Source organism: Pseudophryne corroboree, chromosome 8 (genome assembly GCF_028390025.1).
Source record: "Pseudophryne corroboree isolate aPseCor3 chromosome 8, aPseCor3.hap2, whole genome shotgun sequence".
Taxonomy (NCBI): Eukaryota; Metazoa; Chordata; class Amphibia; order Anura; family Myobatrachidae; genus Pseudophryne; species Pseudophryne corroboree.
This window is the reverse complement of record NC_086451.1, coordinates 62,794,030-62,815,051: the sequence shown is the minus strand read 5'-3', so window position 1 is coordinate 62,815,051 and position 21,022 is coordinate 62,794,030. Positions and strand designations below refer to the sequence as shown.

The 21,022-nt window shown below is 55.7% G+C and overlaps 1 protein-coding gene across 8 annotated transcripts in view; it reads right to left on the bottom strand.

The window, feature by feature from the left end:
- SH3GLB2 (SH3 domain containing GRB2 like, endophilin B2) overlaps positions 1 to 21,022 on the bottom strand; it is a 130,856-nt gene that overhangs the window by 34,946 nt on the left and 74,888 nt on the right. The window lies entirely within an intron of this gene.

Below are 21,022 nucleotides of genomic sequence, written 5' to 3'. Positions count from 1 at the left end.
TTGTAAGCTCGCAAGAGCAGGGCCCTCTTCCCTCATGTGCCTTTCCTTCTCTTACCCTATCTTATATTCAATACTCCCTTTGATCGCACCTAACCCCTGGTTTTCTGTATATACCGTGTACTTGTCCTATATTGTCGCAAACTGTAAGTGCTTATTTCTTGTTTTGCTCATTTGTTTATGTACTGTGTAACGGGCGCTGTGGATCCCTTGTGGCGCCATATAAATAAAAGATAATAGTATTTCCCACAAAATGGTGACCCCCATTGTATGTAGGTGATAGGGGCACTTTAAAGAAACAGGACATAAAACTGAACATTTATTTGAAATATCACAGACCCCTTTCAAACACCCTTCAATAAGCAGATCTGTTTGGTGGGAGAGGGGATCATGCTAGGGAGGGGTGCGATAATAAACAACACAATACAACATATAGTAACACAACAAACAAGTGCCCGAACAGACCGGCTACTGTGGCTTTATATGCAGTCAGATGTGCCCCCAGGTCTCTACAAATGAGGGGTTCCCATTCCCTAACCTGGTTTCTCAGTAATCACCCCTGCACAACTGTATGATGTGGGTCTGATAGACACACAAGTTCTACATTAAAAAGAGCCTGAAAAACATATAGAGGGAGATGTATCAAAGCTTGGGGATAGAAAAAAGTACCAGTCATTCAGCTCCTGCCATGTTACAGGCTGTGTTTGAAAAAAAGACAGGAGTAGGGATGGCCATCGACCATCAATGCTTCAAAATCATTGATGCTATATGACCGATGGTAACTACTTTTACCATCGATGGGGGAGAACCAGATTGTTTCCCCGCCATCGATGATAAAGAGCTATCAAATATTTTTTTTCTTTCAGGCTGTAAAGTAGGCAAAATACGTTGTGTGTGCGGACAGTGGCGTCAGACTGTTTTTAGGTTGGTGGGAGAGATCTTTAGCTCTCGCTGTACCAAACCCTCACCGTGTCACCCCCATGGTGTTCTGTCACTGTCACCCCCCGTGTTCTGTCACTGTCACCCCCCGTGTGCTGTCACCGTGTCCCACCCCCCGTGTGCTGTCACCGTGTCACCCCCCCGCGTTCTGTCACTGTAACCCCCCCGCGTTCTGTCACCGTGTCACCCCCCCCGTGTTCTGTCACTGTCACCCCCCCTGTGTGCTGTCACCGTGTCACCCCCACCATGTTCTGTCACGGTCACCCCCCCGTGTTCTGTCACACCCCCGTGTTCTGTCACTGTCACCCCCCGTGTGCTGTCACCGTGTCCCACCCCCCGTGTGCTGTCACCGTGTCACCCCCACCTTGTTCTGTCACTGTGTCACACCCCCGTGTTCTGTCACTGTCACCCCCCCGCGTTCTGTCACCGTGTCACCCCCCCCGTGTTCTGTCACTGTCACCCCCCCGCGTTTTGTCACTGCATCACCCCCCCCCTTGTTCTGTCACTGTCACCCCCCCCCCCCCCGTGTTATGTCACTGTGTCACACCCCCCGTGTTCTGTCACTGTGTCACACCCCCCGTGTTCTGTCACTGTCACCCCCCCGTGTCACCCCCACCGTGTTGTCACTCCCCCATGTTCTGTCACTGTCACCCCCCGTGTGCTGTCACCGTGTCACCCCCCCCGCGTTCTGTCACTGTCACCCCCCCGCGTTCTGTCACTGTCACCCCCCCGCGTTCTGTCACTGTCACCCCCCCGCGTTCTGTCACCGTGTCACACCCCCCGTGTTCTGTCACTGTCACCCCCCCCCCCCCCGTGTTCTGTCACTGTGTCACCCCCCCCCCGTGTGCTGTCACCGTGTCACCCCCCGTGTGCTGTCACCCCCATGGTGTTCTGTCACTGTGTCACACCCCCATGTTCTGTCACTGTCACCCCCCCGCGTTCTGTCACACCCCCGTGTTCTGTCACTGTCACTCCCCCGTGTGCTGTCAGTGTCACCCCCCCGTGTTCTGTCACTGCATCACCCCCCCCCTTGTTCTGTCACTGTCACCCCCCCTGTGTGCTGTCACCATGTCACCCCCACTGTGTTCTGTCACTGTCACCCCCCCGCGTTCTGTCACTGTCACCCCCCCGCGTTCTGTCACTGTCACCCCCCCGCGTTCTGTCACTGTCACCCCCCGCGTTCTGTCACCGTGTCACACCCCCCGTGTTCTATCACTGTCACCCCCCCCCCCGTGTTCTGTCACTGTCACCCCCCCCCGTGTTCTGTCACTGTCACCCCCCCCCCGTGTTCTGTCACTGTCACCCCCCCCCCCCCGTGTTCTGTCACTGTCACCCCCCCCCCGTGTTCTGTCACTGCATCATCCCCCCCTTGTTCTGTCACTGTCACCCCCCCGTGTTATGTCACTGTGTCACACCCCCCGTGTTCTGTCACTGTGTCCCACCCCCGCGTTCTGTCACTGTCACCCCCCCGCGATCTGTCACCGTGTCACCCCCCCGTGTTCTGTCACCGTGTCACACCCCCCGTGTTCTGTCACTGTCACCCCCCCCCCCCCCGTGTTCTGTCACTGTCGCCCCCCCCCCCCCGTGTTCTGTCACTGTGTCACCCCCCCGTGTTCTGTCACTGTCGCCCCCCCCCCCGTGTTCTGTCACTGCATCACCCCCCCCGTGTTCTGTCACTGTGTCACCCCCCCCGTGTTCTGTCACTGTGTCACACTCCCCGTGTTCTGTCACGGTCACCCCCCTGTGTCACCCCCACGTGTTCTGTCACTCCCCCATGTTCTGTCACTGTCACACCCCCCGTGTTCTGTCACTGTGTCATCCCCCCTGTGTTCTGTCAATGTGTCACACCCCCCGTGTTCTGTCACTGTCACACACCCCCGTGTTCTGTCACTGTCACACACCCCCGTGTTCTGTCACCGTGTCACCCCCCGTGTGCTGTCACCCCCATGGTGTTCTGTCACTGTGTCACACCCCCGTGTTCTGTCACTATCACCCCCCGTGTGCTGTCACCGTGTCACCCCCACTGTGTTCTGTCACTGTGTCACACCCCCATGTTCTGTTACTGTCACCCCCCCGCGTTCTGTCACTGTCACCCCCCCTGTGTGCTGTCACCGTGTCACCCCCACGTGTTCTGTCACTGTCACCCCCCCCGTGTTCTGTCACTGTGTCACACCCCCGTGTTCTGTCACTGTCACCCCCCCGTGTGCTGTCACCGTGTCACCCCCCCCGTGTTCTGTCACTGTGTCATCCCCCCCGTGTTCTGTCACTGCATCACCCCCCCCTTGTTCTGTCACTGTCACCCCCCCCGTGTTATGTCACTGTGTCACACCCCCCGTGTTCTGTCACTGTGTCACACCCCCCGTGTTCTGTCACTGTCACCCAACCGTGTCACCCCCACGTGTTCTGTCACTCCCCCATATTCTGTCACTGTCACACCCCCCGTGTTCTGTCACTGTGTCATCCCCCCTGTGTTCTGTCAATGTGTCACACCCCCCGTGTTCTGTCACTGTCACACCCCCCCGTGTTCTGTCACCGTGTCACCCCCCGTGTGCTGTCACCCCCATGGTGTTCTGTCACTGTGTCACACCCCCATGTTCTGTCACTGTCACCCCCCCGTGTGCTGTCACCGTGTCACCCCCACTGTGTTCTGTCACTGTGTCACACCCCCATGTTCTGTCACTGTCACCCCCCCGCGTTCTGTCACTGTCACCCCCCCTGTGTGCTGTCACCGTGTCACCCCCACCGTGTTCTGTCACTGTGTCATCCCCCCCCGTGTTCTGTCACTGTCACCCCCCCCGTGTTCTGTCACTGCATCACCCCCCCTTGTTCTGTCACTGTCACCCCCCCGTGTTATGTCACTGTGTCACCCCCCCCCCCCGTGTTCTGTTACTGTGTCACACCCCCCGTGTTCTGTCACTGTCACCCCCCCCCCCGTGTCATCCCCACCGTGTTCTGTCACTCCCCCATGTTCTGTCACTGTCACACCCCCCGTGTTCTGTCACTGTGTCACCCCCCCCGTGTTCTGTCACTGTCACACACCCCCGTGTGCTGTCACCGTGTCCCACCCCCCGTGTGCTGTTACCGTGTCACCCCCACCTTGTTCTGTCACTGTGTCACACCCCCGTGTTCTGTCACTGTGTCACACCCCCGTGTTCTGTCACCGTCACCCCCCCCCCCGTGTTCTGTCACTGTCACCCCCCCCCGTGTTCTGTCACTGTGTCACCTCCCCGTGTTCTGTCACTGTCACCTCCCCGTGTTCTGTCACTGTGTCACCTCCCCGTGTTCTGTCACTGTGTCACCCCCCGTGTGCTGTCACCGTGTCCCACCCCCCGTGTGCTGTTACCGTGTCACCCCCACCTTGTTCTGTCACTGTGTCACACCCCCGTGTTCTGTCACTGTGTCACACCCCCGTGTTCTGTCACTGTCACCCCCCCGCGTTCTGTCACTGTCACCCCCCCTGTGTGCTGTCACCGTGTCACCCCCACGTGTTCTGTCACTGTCACCCCCCCGTGTGCTGTCACCGTGTCACCCCCACCGTGTTCTGTCACTGTGTCATCCCCCCCCGTGTTCTGTCACTGTCACCCCCCCCGTGTTCTGTCACTGCATCACCCCCCCTTGTTCTGTCACTGTCACCCCCCGTGTTATGTCACTGTGTCACCCCCCCCGTGTTCTGTTACTGTGTCACACCCCCCGTGTTCTGTCACTGTCACCCCCCCCCCCCGTGTCATCCCCACCGTGTTCTGTCACTCCCCCATGTTCTGTCACTGTCACACCCCCCGTGTTCTGTCACTGTGTCACCCCCCCCGTGTTCTGTCACTGTCACACCCCCCCGTGTGCTGTCACCGTGTCACCCCCCGTGTGCTGTCACCGTGTCACATCCCGTGTGCTGTCACCCCCACCGTGTTCTGTCACTGTGTCACCCCCCAATGTTCTGTCACTGTGTCACACCCCCAATGTTCTGTCACTGTGTCACACCCCCCGTGTTCTGTCACTGTGTCACACCCCCGTGTTCTGTCACCGTCACCCCCCCCCCCCCGTGTTCTGTCACTATGTCACCCCCCCCGTGTTCTGTCACTGTGTCACCTCCCCGTGTTCTGTCACTGTGTCACCTCCCCGTGTTCTGTCACTGTGTCACCTCCCCGTGTTCTGTCACTGTGTCACCCCCCGTGTGCTGTCACCGTGTCCCACCCCCCGTGTGCTGTTACCGTGTCACCCCCACCTTGTTCTGTCACTGTGTCACACCCCCGTGTTCTGTCACTGTGTCACACCCCCGTGTTCTGTCACTGTCACCCCCCCGCGTTCTGTCACCGTGTCACCCCCCCCCGTGTTCTGTCACTGTCACCCCCCCGCGTTTTGTCACTGCATCACCCCCCCCCCCTTGTTCTGTCACTGTCACCCCCCCCCGTGTTATGTCACTGTGTCACACCCCCCGTGTTCTGTCACTGTGTCACACCCCCCGTGTTCTGTCACTGTCACCCCCCCGTGTCACCCCCACCGTGTTGTCACTCCCCCATGTTCTGTCACTGTCACCCCCCGTGTGCTGTCACCGTGTCCCACCCCCCGTGTGCTGTCACCGTGTCACACCCCCGCGTTCTGTCACTGTCACCCCCCCGCGTTCTGTCACTGTCACCCCCCCGCGTTCTGTCACTGTGTCACCCCCCCCCCCCCCGTGTTCTGTCACTGTGTCACATCCCCCCGTGTGCTGTCACCGTGTCACCCCCCGTGTGCTGTCACCCCCATGGTGTTCTGTCACTGTGTCACACCCCCGTGTGCTGTCACCGTGTCCCACCCCCCGTGTGCTGTCACCGTGTCCCACCCCCCGTGTGCTGTCACTGTCACACCCCCATGTTCTGTCACTGTCACCCCCCCCGCGTTCTGTCACACCCCCGTGTTCTGTCACTGTCACTCCCCCGTGTGCTGTCAGTGTCACCCCCCCGTGTTCTGTCACTGCATCACCCCCCCCCCTTGTTCTGTCACTGTCACCCCCCCTGTGTGCTGTCACCATGTCACCCCCACTGTGTTCTGTCACTGTCACCCCCCCGCGTTCTGTCACTGTCACCCCCCGCGTTCTGTCACCGTGTCACACCCCCCGTGTTCTATCACTGTCACCCCCCCCGTGTTCTGTCACTGTCACCCCCCCCCCGTGTTCTGTCACTGTCACCCCCCCCCCCAGTGTACTGTCACACCCCCCGTGTTCTGTCACTGTCACCCCCACTGTGTTCTGTCACTGTCACCCCCCCGTGTTCTGTCACTGTGTCACACCCCCGTGTTCTGTCACTGTGTCACACCCCCGTGTTCTGTCACTGTGTCACACCCCCATGTGCTGTCACTGTGTCACCCCCCCCCCCCCCGTGTTCTGTCACTGTCACCCCCCCCCCCCCCCCCGTGTTCTGTCACTGCATCACCCGGGGGGGGGTGACAGAACACGGGGGTGTGACACAGTGACAGAACACGGGGGGGGTGACAGTGACAGAACACGTGGGGGTGACACCCGCGTTCTGTCACCGTGTCACACCCCCCGTGTTCTATCACTGTCACCCCCCCCGTGTTCTGTCACTGTCACCCCCCCCCCCGTGTTCTGTCACTGTCACCCCCCCCCCCAGTGTACTGTCACACCCCCCGTGTTCTGTCACTGTCACCCCCACTGTGTTCTGTCACTGTCACCCCCCCGTGTTCTGTCACTGTGTCACACCCCCATGTTCTGTCACTGTCACCCCCCCGTGTTCTGTCACTGTCACCCCCCCGTGTTCTGTCACTGTGTCACACCCCCGTGTTCTGTCACTGTGTCACACCCCCGTGTTCTGTCACTGTGTCACACCCCCATGTGCTGTCACTGTGTCACCCCCCCCCCCCCGTGTTCTGTCACTGTCACCCCCCCCCCCCCCCCCGTGTTCTGTCACTGCATCACCCGGGGGGGGGTGACAGAACACGGGGGTGTGACACAGTGACAGAACACGGGGGGGGTGACAGTGACAGAACACGTGGGGGTGACACAGTGACAGAACACAGTGGGGGTGACACGGTGACAGCACACGGGGGGTGACAGAACAAGGGTTCTGTTACTGTCACCCCCCCGCGTTCTGTCACTGTCACCCCCCGTGTGCTGTCACCGTGTCACCCCCACGTGTTCTGTCACTGTCACCCCCCCCGTGTTCTGTCACTGTGTCACACCCCCGTGTTCTGTCACTGTCACCCCCCCGTGTGCTGTCACCGTGTCACCCCCACCGTGTTCTGTCACTGTGTCATCCCCCCCGTGTTCTGTCACTGCATCACCCCCCCCTTGTTCTGTCACTGTCACCCCCCCGTGTTATGTCACTGTGTCACACCCCCCGTGTTCTGTCACTGTGTCACACCCCCCGTGTTCTGTCACTGTCACCCAACCGTGTCACCCCCACGTGTTCTGTCACTCCCCCATATTCTGTCACTGTCACACCCCCCGTGTTCTGTCACTGTGTCATCCCCCCTGTGTTCTGTCAATGTGTCACACCCCCTGTGTTCTGTCAATGCGTCACACCCCCCGTGTTCTGTCACTGTCACACACCCCCGTGTTCTGTCACCGTCTCACCCCCCGTGTGCTGTCACCCCCATGGTGTTCTGTCACTGTGTCACACCCCCCGTGTTCTATCACTGTCACCCCCCCCCCCCCCCCGTGTTCTGTCACTGTCACCCCCCCCGTGTTCTGTCACTGTCACCCCCCCCCCCGTGTTCTGTCACTGCATCATCCCCCCCTTGTTCTGTCACTGTCACCCCCCCGTGTTATGTCACTGTGTCACACCCCCCGTGTTCTGTCACTGTGTCACACCCCCCGTGTTCTGTCACTGTCACCCCCACTGTGTTCTGTCACTGTGTCACACCCCCATGTTCTGTCACTGTCACCCCCCCCGTGTTATGTCACTGCATCATCCCCCCCTTGTTCTGTCACTGTCACCCCCCCGTGTTATGTCACTGTGTCACACCCCCCGTGTTCTGTCACTGTGTCACACCCCCCGTGTTCTGTCACTGTCACCCCCACTGTGTTCTGTCACTGTGTCACACCCCCATGTTCTGTCACTGTCACCCCCCCGTGTTATGTCACTGTGTCACACCCCCGTGTTCTGTCACTGTGTCACACCCCCGTGTTCTGTCACGGTGTCACACCCCCGTGTTCTGTCACGGTGTCACACCCCCATGTGCTGTCACGGTGTCACCCCCCCCCCCCCGTGTTCTGTCACTGTCACCCCCCCCCCCCCCCCCCGTGTTCTGTCACTGCATCACCCCCCCCCCTTGTTCTGTCACTGTCACCCCCCGTGTGCTGTCACCGTGTCACCCCCACTGTGTTCCGTCACTGTGTCACACCCCCGCGTTCTGTCACTGTCACCCCCCCGCGTTCTGTCACCGTGTCACCCCCCCGTGTTCTGTCACCGTGTCACACCCCCCGTGTTCTGTCACTGTCACCCCGCCCCCCGTGTTCTGTCACTGTCACCCCCCCCCCCGTGTTCTGTCACTGTCACCCCCCCCCCCCCCGTGTTCTGTCACTGTGTCACCCCCCCGTGTTCTGTCACTGTCGCCCCCCCCCCCGTGTTCTGTCACTGTGTCACACCCCCCGTGTTCTGTCACGGTCACCCCCCTGTGTCACCCCCACGTGTTCTGTCACTCCCCCATGTTCTGTCACTGTCACACCCCCCGTGTTCTGTCACTGTGTCATCCCCCCTGTGTTCTGTCAATGTGTCACACCCCCGTGTTCTGTCACTGTCACACACCCCCGTGTTCTGTCACCGTGTCACCCCCCGTGTGCTGTCACCCCCATGGTGTTCTGTCACTGTGTCACACCCCCGTGTTCTGTCACTATCACCCCCCGTGTGCTGTCACCGTGTCACCCCCACTGTGTTCTGTCACTGTGTCACACCCCCATGTTCTGTTACTGTCACCCCCCCGCGTTCTGTCACTGTCACCCCCCCTGTGTGCTGTCACCGTGTCACCCCCCCGTGTTCTGTCACTGTGTCACACCCCCGTGTTCTGTCACTGTCACCCCCCCGTGTGCTGTCACCGTGTCACCCCCACCGTGTTCTGTCACTGTGTCATCCCCCCCGTGTTCTGTCACTGCATCACCCCCCCCTTGTTCTGTCACTGTCACCCCCCCGTGTTATGTCACTGTGTCACACCCCCCGTGTTCTGTCACTGTGTCACACCCCCCGTGTTCTGTCACTGTCACCCAACCGTGTCACCCCCACGTGTTCTGTCACTCCCCCATATTCTGTCACTGTCACACCCCCCGTGTTCTGTCACTGTGTCATCCCCCCTGTGTTCTGTCAATGTGTCACACCCCCCGTGTTCTGTCACTGTCACACACCCTCGTGTTCTGTCACCGTGTCACCCCCCGTGTGCTGTCACCCCCATGGTGTTCTGTCACTGTGTCACACCCCCATGTTCTGTCACTGTCACCCCCCCGTGTGCTGTCACCGTGTCACCCCCACTGTGTTCTGTCACTGTCACCCCCCCGTGTGCTGTCACCGTGTCACCCCCACCGTGTTCTGTCACTGTGTCATCCCCCCCCGTGTTCTGTCACTGTCACCCCCCCCGTGTTCTGTCACTGCATCACCCCCCCTTGTTCTGTCACTGTCACCCCCCCGTGTTATGTCACTGTGTCACCCCCCCCCCCCGTGTTCTGTTACTGTGTCACACCCCCCGTGTTCTGTCACTGTCCCCCCCCCCCCCCGTGTCATCCCCACCGTGTTCTGTCACTCCCCCATGTTCTGTCACTGTCACACCCCCCGTGTTCTGTCACTGTGTCACCCCCACCGTGTGCTGTCACCGTGTCACCCCCACTGTGTTCTGTCACTGTCACCCCCCCGTGTGCTGTCACCGTGTCACCCCCACCGTGTTCTGTCACTGTGTCATCCCCCCCCGTGTTCTGTCACTGTCACCCCCCCCGTGTTCTGTCACTGCATCACCCCCCCTTGTTCTGTCACTGTCACCCCCCCGTGTTATGTCACTGTGTCACCCCCCCCCCCCGTGTTCTGTTACTGTGTCACACCCCCCGTGTTCTGTCACTGTCCCCCCCCCCCCCCGTGTCATCCCCACCGTGTTCTGTCACTCCCCCATGTTCTGTCACTGTCACACCCCCCGTGTTCTGTCACTGTGTCACCCCCCCCGTGTTCTGTCACTGTCACACACCCCCGTGTGCTGTCACCGTGTCACCCTCCGTGTGCTGTCACCGTGTCACATCCCGTGTGCTGTCACCCCCACCGTGTTCTGTCACTGTGTCACCCCCCAATGTTCTGTCACTGTGTCACACCCCCAATGTTCTGTCACTGTGTCACCCCCCCCGTGTTCTGTCACTGTGTCACACCCCCGTGTTCTGTCACCGTCACCCCCCCCCCCCCCGTGTTCTGTCACTGTGTCACCCCCCCGTGTTCTGTCACTGTGTCACCTCCCCGTGTTCTGTCACTGTGTCACCTCCCCGTGTTCTGTCACTGTCACCCCCCGTGTGCTGTCACCGTGTCCCACCCCCCGTGTGCTGTTACCGTGTCACCCCCACCTTGTTCTGTCACTGTGTCACACCCCCGTGTTCTGTCACTGTGTCACACCCCCGTGTTCTGTCACTGTCACCCCCCCGCGTTCTGTCACCGTGTCACCCCCCCCGTGTTCTGTCACTGTCACCCCCCCGCGTTTTGTCACTGCATCACCCCCCCCCCCTTGTTCTGTCACTGTCACCCCCCCCCGTGTTATGTCACTGTGTCACACCCCCCGTGTTCTGTCACTGTGTCACCCCCCCCGTGTTCTGTCACTGTCACCCCCCCGTGTCACCCCCACCGTGTTGTCACTCCCCCATGTTCTGTCACTGTCACCCCCCGTGTGCTGTCACCGTGTCCCACCCCCCGTGTGCTGTCACCGTGTCACACCCCCGCGTTCTGTCACTGTCACCCCCCCCGCGTTCTGTCACTGTCACCCCCCCGCGTTCTGTCACTGTCACCCCCCCGCGTTCTGTCACCGTGTCACACCCCCCGTGTTCTGTCACTGTGTCACCCCCCCCGTGTGCTGTCACCGTGTCACCCCCCGTGTGCTGTCACCCCCATGGTGTTCTGTCACTGTGTCACACCCCCGTGTGCTGTCACCGTGTCCCACCCCCCGTGTGCTGTCACTGTGTCACACCCCCATGTTCTGTCACTGTCACCCCCCCGCGTTCTGTCACACCCCCGTGTTCTGTCACTGTCACTCCCCCGTGTTCTGTCACTGTCACTCCCCCGTGTGCTGTCAGTGTCACCCCCCCGTGTTCTGTCACTGCATCACCCCCCCCCCCCTTGTTCTGTCACTGTCACCCCCCCTGTGTGCTGTCACCATGTCACCCCCACTGTGTTCTGTCACTGTCACCCCCCCGCGTTCTGTCACTGTCACCCCCCCGCGTTCTGTCACTGTCACCCCCCGCGTTCTGTCACCGTGTCACACCCCCCGTGTTCTATCACTGTCACCCCCCCCGTGTTCTGTCACTGTCACCCCCCCCCCCGTTTTCTGTCACTGTCACCCCCCCCGTGTTCTGTCACTGTCACCCCCCCCCCCCCGTGTTCTGTCACTGTGTCACACCCCCCGTGTTCTGTCACTGTGTCACACCCCCCGTGTTCTGTCACTGTCACCCCCACTGTGTTCTGTCACTGTGTCACACCCCCATGTTCTGTCACTGTCACCCCCCCGTGTTCTGTCACTGTCACCCCCCCGTGTTCTGTCACTGTGTCACACCCCCGTGTTCTGTCACTGTGTCACACCCCCATGTGCTGTCACGGTGTCACCCCCCCCCCCCCGTGTTCTGTCACTGTCACCCCCCCCCCCCCCGTGTTCTGTCACTGCATCACCCCCCCCCCCCTTGTTCTGTCACTGTCACCCCCCGTGTGCTGTCACCGTGTCACCCCCACTGTGTTCTGTCACTGTGTCACACCCCCGCGTTCTGTCACTGTCACCCCCCCGCGTTCTGTCACCGTGTCACCCCCCCGTGTTCTGTCACCGTGTCACACCCCCCGTGTTCTGTCACTGTCACCCCCCCCCCCCCGTGTTCTGTCACTGTGTCACCCCCCCGTGTTCTGTCACTGTCGCCCCCCCCGTGTTCTGTCACTGCATCACCCCCCCCCCCTTGTTCTGTCACCGTCACTCCCCGTGTTCTGTCACTGCATCACCCCCCCCCGTGTTCTGTCACTGTGTCACACCCCCCGTGTTCTGTCACGGTCACCCCCCCGTGTCACCCCCACGTGTTCTGTCACTCCCCCATGTTCTGTCACTGTCACACCCCCCGTGTTCTGTCACTGTGTCATCCCCCCTGTGTTCTGTCAATGTGTCACACCTCCCGTGTTCTGTCACTGTCACTCACCCCCGTGTTCTGTCACCGTGTCACCCCCCGTGTGCTGTCACCCCCATGGTGTTCTGTCACTGTGTCACACCCCCGTGTTCTGTCACTATCACCCCCCGTGTGCTGTCACCGTGTCACCCCCACTGTGTTCTGTCACTGTGTCACACCCCCATGTTCTGTTACTGTCACCCCCCCCGCGTTCTGTCACTGTCACCCCCCCTGTGTGCTGTCACCGTGTCACCCCCACGTGTTCTGTCACTGTCACCCCCCCGTGTTCTGTCACTGTGTCACACCCCCGTGTTCTGTCACGGTCACCCCCCCGTGTGCTGTCACCGTTTCACCCCCACCGTGTTCTGTCACTGTGTCATCCCCCCCGTGTTCTGTCACTGCATCACCCCCCCCTTGTTCTGTCACTGTCACCCCCCCGTGTTATGTCACTGTGTCACACCCCCCGTGTTCTGTCACTGTGTCACACCCCCCGTGTTCTGTCACTGTCACCCCCCCCCCCCCGTGTCATCCCCACCGTGTTCTGTCACTCCCCCATGTTCTGTCACTGTCACACCCCCCGTGTTCTGTCACTGTGTCACCCCCCCCGTGTTCTGTCACCGTGTCACCCCCCGTGTGCTGTCACCGTGTCACATCCCGTGTGCTGTCACCCCCACCGTGTTCTGTCACTGTGTCACCCCCCAATGTTCTGTCACTGTGTCACACCCCCAATGTTCTGTCACTGTGTCACAACCCCCGTGTTCTGTAACCATGTCACCCCCATGGTGTTCTGTCACTGTCAACCCCACCGTGTTCTTCTGTCACCGTGTCGTCCAATGGCGTCACCGGGTGTGGTGACACCCGGAGCGCACTCTGTACTATTACACCCCCCCCCCCCCACTCAAGCCGTGTGGTGCCCAAAAAGGGTGTGGCCTAATTTAAAAGGGGTGGGGCCTGGCGGGTATTTTCTCTTTCGCTCTGGGGGCATGTCCAGCTTCCCCGAAGATGCTGGCTGCCCCCGGAGACTGGACTGTGTGTGCCGGCTCTTACCTGTGACCCCTTGTGTTCTGTCACACTCCCCTTGTCCTATCACTGTGTCACACCTTTCCCCAGGGGCCATAAGACACTGGATAATTTGCTTGCTGCGCAATAATTATCCTAAATAAAATGTTAATGTGTAAAAGGGGGCTCTACCTGCCGTACTGTGTAAAAGGGGGCTCTACCTGCCGTACTGTGTAAAAGGGGGCTCTACCTTCCGTACTGTGTAAAATGGGGCTCTACCTGCTGTAATGTGTAAAAGGGGGCTCTACCTGCTGTAATGTGTAAAAGGGGGCTCTACCTGCCGTACTGTGTAAAAGGGAGCTCTACCTGCTGTAATGTGTAAAAGGGGGCTCTACCTTCCGTACTGTGTAAAAGGGGGCTCTACCTGCTGTAATGTGTGTAAGTGGCGCAATTTGAATAATGGAGACTATTGTGCAGCCTAATACGAATCTGTATTATTTTTTGTCCACACTCCTTCCACATGAAGCCACGTCCCTATATTTTTGGCAAGTGGGGGGAGCTGCTATTTTGTGTGTGGCCCTCGGATACTGACAGGAAATGTCAAGTGGCCCCTCAGCTGAAATAATTGCCCACCCCTGCTGTAACGGGACACAGAGCATAGCTCCGCCGCCCCCAAAACCAGCAAAGCCACGCCCCCGGGCCCTGGTTGGCCCGCGACTCACTCAATACTAAAAGGTGACCTTCGAAGGTCAAAATCATCGATGGTTCCCTTACAGATGGTTTCCCACCATCGATTTTATCAATCGATGTTACCATCAACTGTAACCATAGATGGATAACCCTACCGATGGCCATCCCTAGACAGGAGCTGACTGGTTGGTAGTTTAACTCTCTCCACGGCTTAGTGCATCTGCCCCATAATGTGAAATACAGACGCATTTAATAAAATAGGATTTTAATTACCTACTGGTAAATCCTTTCCTTATAGTCCGTAGGGGATACTGGGAATCCATTTAGTACCATGGGGTATAGATGGGTCCACTAGGAGCCTTGAGCACTTTAAGAATTTGGTAGTGTGTGCTGGCTCCTCTCTCTATGCCCCTTCTACCAGACTTGATCTAGGAAACTGTGCCCGAGGAGACGGACATACTTTGAGAGAAGGATAGATAAGGAGAGTGGTAAGATTACGAACCAGCACACAGTACAGTAGGAAAGCCACGATAACCAATCTAGAAAATTGTACAGCAACAGCTGAACAAACCAGAATACTTAACCAAGTAACAGTGCAGGAAGAACGAAGCACCGGGCGGGCACCCAGTATCCTCTACGGTCTACGAGAACAGGATTTACCGGTAGGTAATTCAAATCCTATTTTCTCTTATGTCCTAGACCTAGAGGATACTAGGAATCCATTTAGTACCATGGGGAAGTACCAAAGCTCCCAAACCGGGTGGAAGAGTGCGGAGGTTCCTACAGAACTGATTGGCCTCTAAGGGCCTTCAGTTTGGTCAAAGTATCGAACTTGTAAAACTTTGCAAACGTGTACGAACCTGACCACGTAGCTGCTCAGCAGAGCTGTAAAGCCGAGACACCCTGGCCAGGCACCCAAGAAGAACCCACCAACCTAGTAGAGTGGGCCCGTACAGATTTTGGAACCAGCAATCCTGCCGTGGAATAAGCATGCTGGATAGTGAGCGTGATCCAGCGTGCAATAGACTGCTTTGAAGGACACCCAATTTTAATGGGATCATAGAGAATGAACAGCAAGTCATATTTCCTGTGACGAGCTGTCCTCTTTACGTATACCTTCAAGGCCCTCACAAGATCCAAAGACTTTGAAGTAACAGAGGCGTCCGTAACAGCCAGAACCACAATAGGTTGGTTTATGTGAAACGCGGACACCACCTTAGGAAGAAATTGCTGACGAGTTCTGAGTTCAGCTCTGTCCTCGTGGAAAATTAAGTAGGGGCTCTTGTGAGACAATGCCCCTAGCTCCGACACACGTCTAGCTGAAGCGAAGGCCAACAGTGTGATGGTCTTCCACATAAGGTACTTTACGTCAACCTCCTTTAACGGTTCAAACCAATCCGATTGGAGGAACTGCAGCACCAAACTGAGATCCCAAGGTGCCGTGGAAGGCACAAAGGGAGGCTGGATGTGCATAACACCTTTCAAAAACATCTGGACCTCGGGGAGAGAAGCCAATTCTTTCTGAAAGTAAATAGACAAGCTTGAAATTTGGACTTTATTGGAGCCTAGGCGTAGGCCCACACCCACTCCCGACTGCAGAAAAAGCAGGAGACGTTGCAGATGAAATTCCACCACAGAATATTGCTTGCTCACACAAAGAGACATACTTCTTCCATATACGGTGGTAATGTTTAGATGTTACCCCCTTCCTGGCTTTGATGATAGTTGGGATGACCTTGTCAGGAATCCCTCTCCTGGCCGGAATCAGCCATTTAACTTCCATGCCGTTAAACGTAGCCGCAGTAAGTCTTGATAGACGAACGGGCCCTGTTGCAGAAGATCCTCACGAAGAGGTAGAGGCCACGGATCTTCGACCAGCATCTCGAGAAGATCTGTGTACCAGGCCCTTCGGGGCCTGTCCAGAGCAATGAGGATTGCTTGAACCTTTTCCCTTTTTAATCTTTTTAGAATTCTTGAGATCAGAGGAAGTGGAGGAACGCGTACACCAGCTGGTAGACCCACGGAGTTGTCAGAGCATCTACCGCCACTGCTCGTGGGTCTCTCAACCTGGAACAATACCGCTTGAGCTTCTTGTTGAGTCGAGAGGCCATCATGTCGATCTGTGGATATCCCCACCGACATGTCAACCACCGGAACACTTCCGGGTGGAGGCCCCACTCCCCCGTGTGCAGGTCGTGTCTGCTGAGGAAGTCTGCTTCCCAGTTGTCTACTCCCGGAATGAAGACCGCCGACAACGCCACAGCGTGTTTTTCCGCCCAGAGAAGAATTCTTGACACCAATTGACATTGCTGCTCTGCTTTTCGTTCCGCCATGTTGGTTTATAAACGTTAACGCCGTTACATTGTCCAACTGGACTTGAATGGCCTGATTCAGAAGTAGACATGAGGTCTGCAGAAGGGCGTTGTAGATTTCCCTGAGTTCCAAGATGTTTATTGGAAGGACGACTTCCTGACTTGACCATCTTCCTTCAAACTGAACCCCCTGGGTGACTGCTCCCCAACCTCTGAGGCTTGCGTCTGTGGTTAGCAGAATCCAATTCTGAATCCCGAACCTCCGACCCTCGACGAGGTGAGAAGTCTGTAGCCACCACAAAAGGAAATTCTGGCTTTTGGCGACAGACATCCTCTGGTGCATGTGAAGATGCGATCCGGACCATTCGCCTAACAGAGCCAGCTGGAAGGGCCTCGCATGAAACCTTCCTTACTGTAGCGCCTTGTAAGAGGCCACCATTTTCCCCAGAAGGCGAATGCACAGATGCACCGAGATCCGGGTTGGCTTCAGGACAACCCGAACCATCGACTGGATTTCCATAGCCTTCTCCAAGGGAAGGAACACGCTCTGAGACTCTGTGTCCAGTATCATTTCCAGGAAAGGAAGCCTCTGCGTCGGTTCTAGGTGAGATTTTGGTAAGTTCAGAATCCACCCTAGATCCAGGAGTAGTATGGTTGAGAGGCCAATGCTGTCCAACAACCGCTCCCTGGACGGTGCCTTTATCAGAAGATCGTCCAGTTACGGAATTATGTTCACTCCCTGTTTGCGGAGTAGAAACATCATCTCTGCCATCACTTTGGTGAACACTCTCTGTGCCGTGGAGAGACCAAATGGCAGGGCCTGGAACTGGTAGTGGCAGTCCTGCAGTGCAAACAGTAGATGAGCCTGATGAGGCGGCCACATAGGAAGGGACACGGTCGCTAGGACGACACTCATTAGGTCAACCACTGAATGTCGACATTGCTATTAGGTCGACATGCATTATGTCGACATTGCCGTTAGGTCGACAGGTCAAAAGGTTGACACAAGTTTTTCACTTTTTTCTTTCATTTTTTGGATTTTTTCATACTTAACGATCCACGTGGACTACGATTGGAACGTAACCTGTGCCGAGCAAAGCGCAAGCACCCGTGGGTGCTTGCCTTCTCAGGGGTAATTGGTCAAGCCCCTTATAATAAAATCCAAGAAAAAGAAATATGTTTTTTTACAAAAACAATGAGAATGCGCTACCTCAATCTGATATGATTTTTAATATTTATATAAAACAATACACATCACATTGATACCGGCCAGTATCTTAAATCTAAAAAACAATTGCTATACACATATACAATTCAAGGTGTATATATATATATATATATATATATATATATATATATATATATATATATATATATATATATATATATTCACTTAATAAAATGTATTCTTTAAGGAATAAAACCTGTTTAAATGACCAATGTTAAGGCAATCCATATATTTTTATATTCCATTAAGCAATTCAGGCATTCCTATGCACATATGGTAGTCCGTGCCCTCTCACACCTGTGAGTTTCCCATTCACTTATAATGACGTTTTTGCAGCATTATAATACTCTTGTGCAAATATCAGTCTTTGTTTCACTGCACCGTGTATCCAGTGTACTATTATAGCTACCTTGTAGCAATGTATCTTTGCCCGTGTTTCCTCTGGGCAATCCTCCGTTCCCCTCCCGGCTAATTTCAGCCTTATCTGGAGTCCCGTGGGTACTTGGAGATAAATGCTCACCAGTAAACCCTTAGCACTGGGGTTTTCCGATGTTCTCACCGGCCGGCCGGTATACTCGTGCTGTGTAACAAGCTGTGCCCCGTGTAGGGAGATCCCGTCAGCTGCGCTCCGTGTACAGAGATCCTGACAGACGCGTTTCTCCGCCTCCTTGCTTACGTCAGCGGTTTCATCAGTGTCCAATCGACACTGGACACTGATGACACTGATGAAACACACCTTTTGATCAGCCGTGTCTTTTAGAGAGGCTGCACCCGGGACAGGCAATACAATTTTCTGTGACAGCCTGGATACTGATGCATCCACTATCGGTGGATTTTCCCATTTTTTCCTATCCTCAGGAGAAAAGGGAAAAGATTATATCAACCTTTTAGGGATTTGAAATTCCCTATCATGATTAAACCACGGTTCTTCAAACAAGGTATTTAGTTCCTTTGACACAGGAGGTTACCTTACCAGAGATATACAGAACTTCTATGAGAGCATCTATTCCCTGTGACAGAGTAGCCTCCCCCACCTCTGAGTCCACCTCCCCCTCCTCCATGTCTGACCCCTCATCATCAGAGTCAGACTGCAGGATATGGGCCAAAGGACGTTTTTGCGGACAAATGGTAGGGGACTGAGACGCTGGTTTGGGTACCGAATCTCTGTTCATAAACTCAGTCATCGATTGTCTTAAGTATTGCATCTCTTTCTCATTGCCGGACAATTTAGAAGAGATATTGGAAATCATTCCCCTAATGGAATCCAGCCAAGCTGGCTCCACCCCGCTAGCCTCAGAGTCTGCACTGAGTACACTGCAGTGAACCCACTGGAGAAGAGGAACACTGTGCCTTACATGAATCATACTCTTGTCTGACATACTGCGACAGTGACAGCGCACACACACACACACACACACACACACACACAGGAACAGGTTAAATGCACAATTAACCCACAAAGAGTCCTTCAAGAGAGACACAGAGGTAGTCTGGAGCCAGCACACAACGCCCTTACTGCTAATGCCAAGAGCTTAGCCGGGTCGCAGACTAAGTTGTGGACTTAGTACACTAGTAAGCAACCCCCTCCCCCCCCCCCAAGATCCCCTGGTACCGCTGAGGTGGAGTCTCTCCGGAGGAGCTGCGCGCACCTGTCAGTCAGCGTCTGTGTCCACTGCAGAGGGAAAATGGCGCTGGTGAGCTGCTGGATCCGCTCATAGTGAAGCCGGTCTTCCCGTACTTATTTTTTTTTTTTACTGGCTGAGGTAATTTTAGTGCCTAAAATGGATTCAGCCCCCTCTAAAGTCCGTAATGCCAGTCTGGGTACTGTGTACACACGTAGTGTACTTAGACTCAGTTCGCTCCCTCAGAAGTGGTGCGTCTGCATTGTGTACTGAGTCTGGAGATCCAGCCTCCCCATGTTAAAGCCGTGTGTCTCCGTACCCTCATGCCGCCATAACGGCCGGCGACCCGCTAACCGGGACGCTGGCTTAGTACTCACCGCTCTTCTGGCTCTGTTAGGGGTGGTGGTGTGCTGCGAGAATGTACGCTCGCCGTGGTGGGGCTTGCGAATAGTTCCCTCAGGAGCTCAGTGTCCTGTCAGCGGGGAACAGGACCATTAACCCTTTAAGAGGTTGAGCCGTTCTCCCCTACCCCCAAGTCCCACGAAGCAGACAGGCTGGTGCCATCTAGACCTGCCTGAAATCAACAAACCTACAAAATAAATGCAGAAAACTCTTCAGGAGCTTCCAGCAACGTGACCGGCTCCACTGGGCACATTTTCTAAACTGAGTCTGGTAGGAGGGGCATAGAGGGAGGAGCCAGCGCACACTATCAATTCTTAAAGTGCCCAAGGCTCCTAGTGGACCTGTCTATACCCCATGGTACAAAATGGATTCCCAGTATCCCCAAGGACGTAAGAGAAAAAGGTGTTAATTGCATACTGCTGCCTGTAACCCACTGCAGCCAATCAGAACACTCTATTCCAGTTAAGAGATTTTGCAAGCTGTCTGATTGGTCACTCCAGATTGCTGCTCACTTGTGCATACAGAAACTTTTCTTTATCGAATATGCCCCAAGCTAAAGGTGAACAATTGTCCTCTCTTCCTCATTATCATTTATTTAAGGCCCTGAATGCAGACATGGAATTTGGAATGCCTTATTGCAATATACAGTACAGTACTAAGGTTCCCAATGTCACACAGATATGGATCTGTACCAGGGTCAGTCTCTGATTTCAGATAAACCGTTTAAGTAAAACCATCACTTCACATTCATACAGTATATAGCAAACTCTGTGTATTGCTGAACTATATACATGAAACAGATGGAACCTTTGCACCTAACTAAATGTATCCATCATGCTCTCACTTTGGGGGAGATATAATGTGTAGCAGTTGCCCACAGCAACCAGCTTCTAACTGCCTTTCTAAAAACTGTGCTAAAGTGAAGCAGTTGCCCATAGCGACCAATCAGCATCTGTCATTCTAGACTTGTTCCACTTTATGTCCCTCAGAGGTTTGATATATCTCCCCTTGTGCAGCATATGGCTATGTTAGCAGTAGGGCATTCTCTATCTCAGCTGGCTGAATGTGGACGGCCCGCAGGCGGGCACAGTGAGGACTTATGCCCTGGGGTAGGACACTGATGTCCAGTCACTAATACATAGCATTTTGTCCTATATCAAGTGCAGTTATTACCGGGTCCTAAAGATATAGATTCATCTGTATTTATTTTTTCTTTACTAAATAGTGCCTTATTCACTATGCAATCAGCAAAGAGAGAAAAGAAAAAAGCTTGGGAGAAAGCTTTAAATGAAGTTTGTCGTTTATGCAGTATGCTCTCTCACGGGCCGACTTCCTCCAGCCAGCACAGCAGGAGAGCCATCAGGTATACAGGAAGCAGGACCTGGAGCGAGCATTGTCTATATGCAAGAACAGCACTTCCTCTCTGCATAGATGTTGGGATACGGTGCTGCCATGTTTCGGACTCAGAATCCCTCTAGGGGGGAGATCTACTAAGCTTTGGGAAGTGCTAAGTAGAGAGAGAGAGATAAAG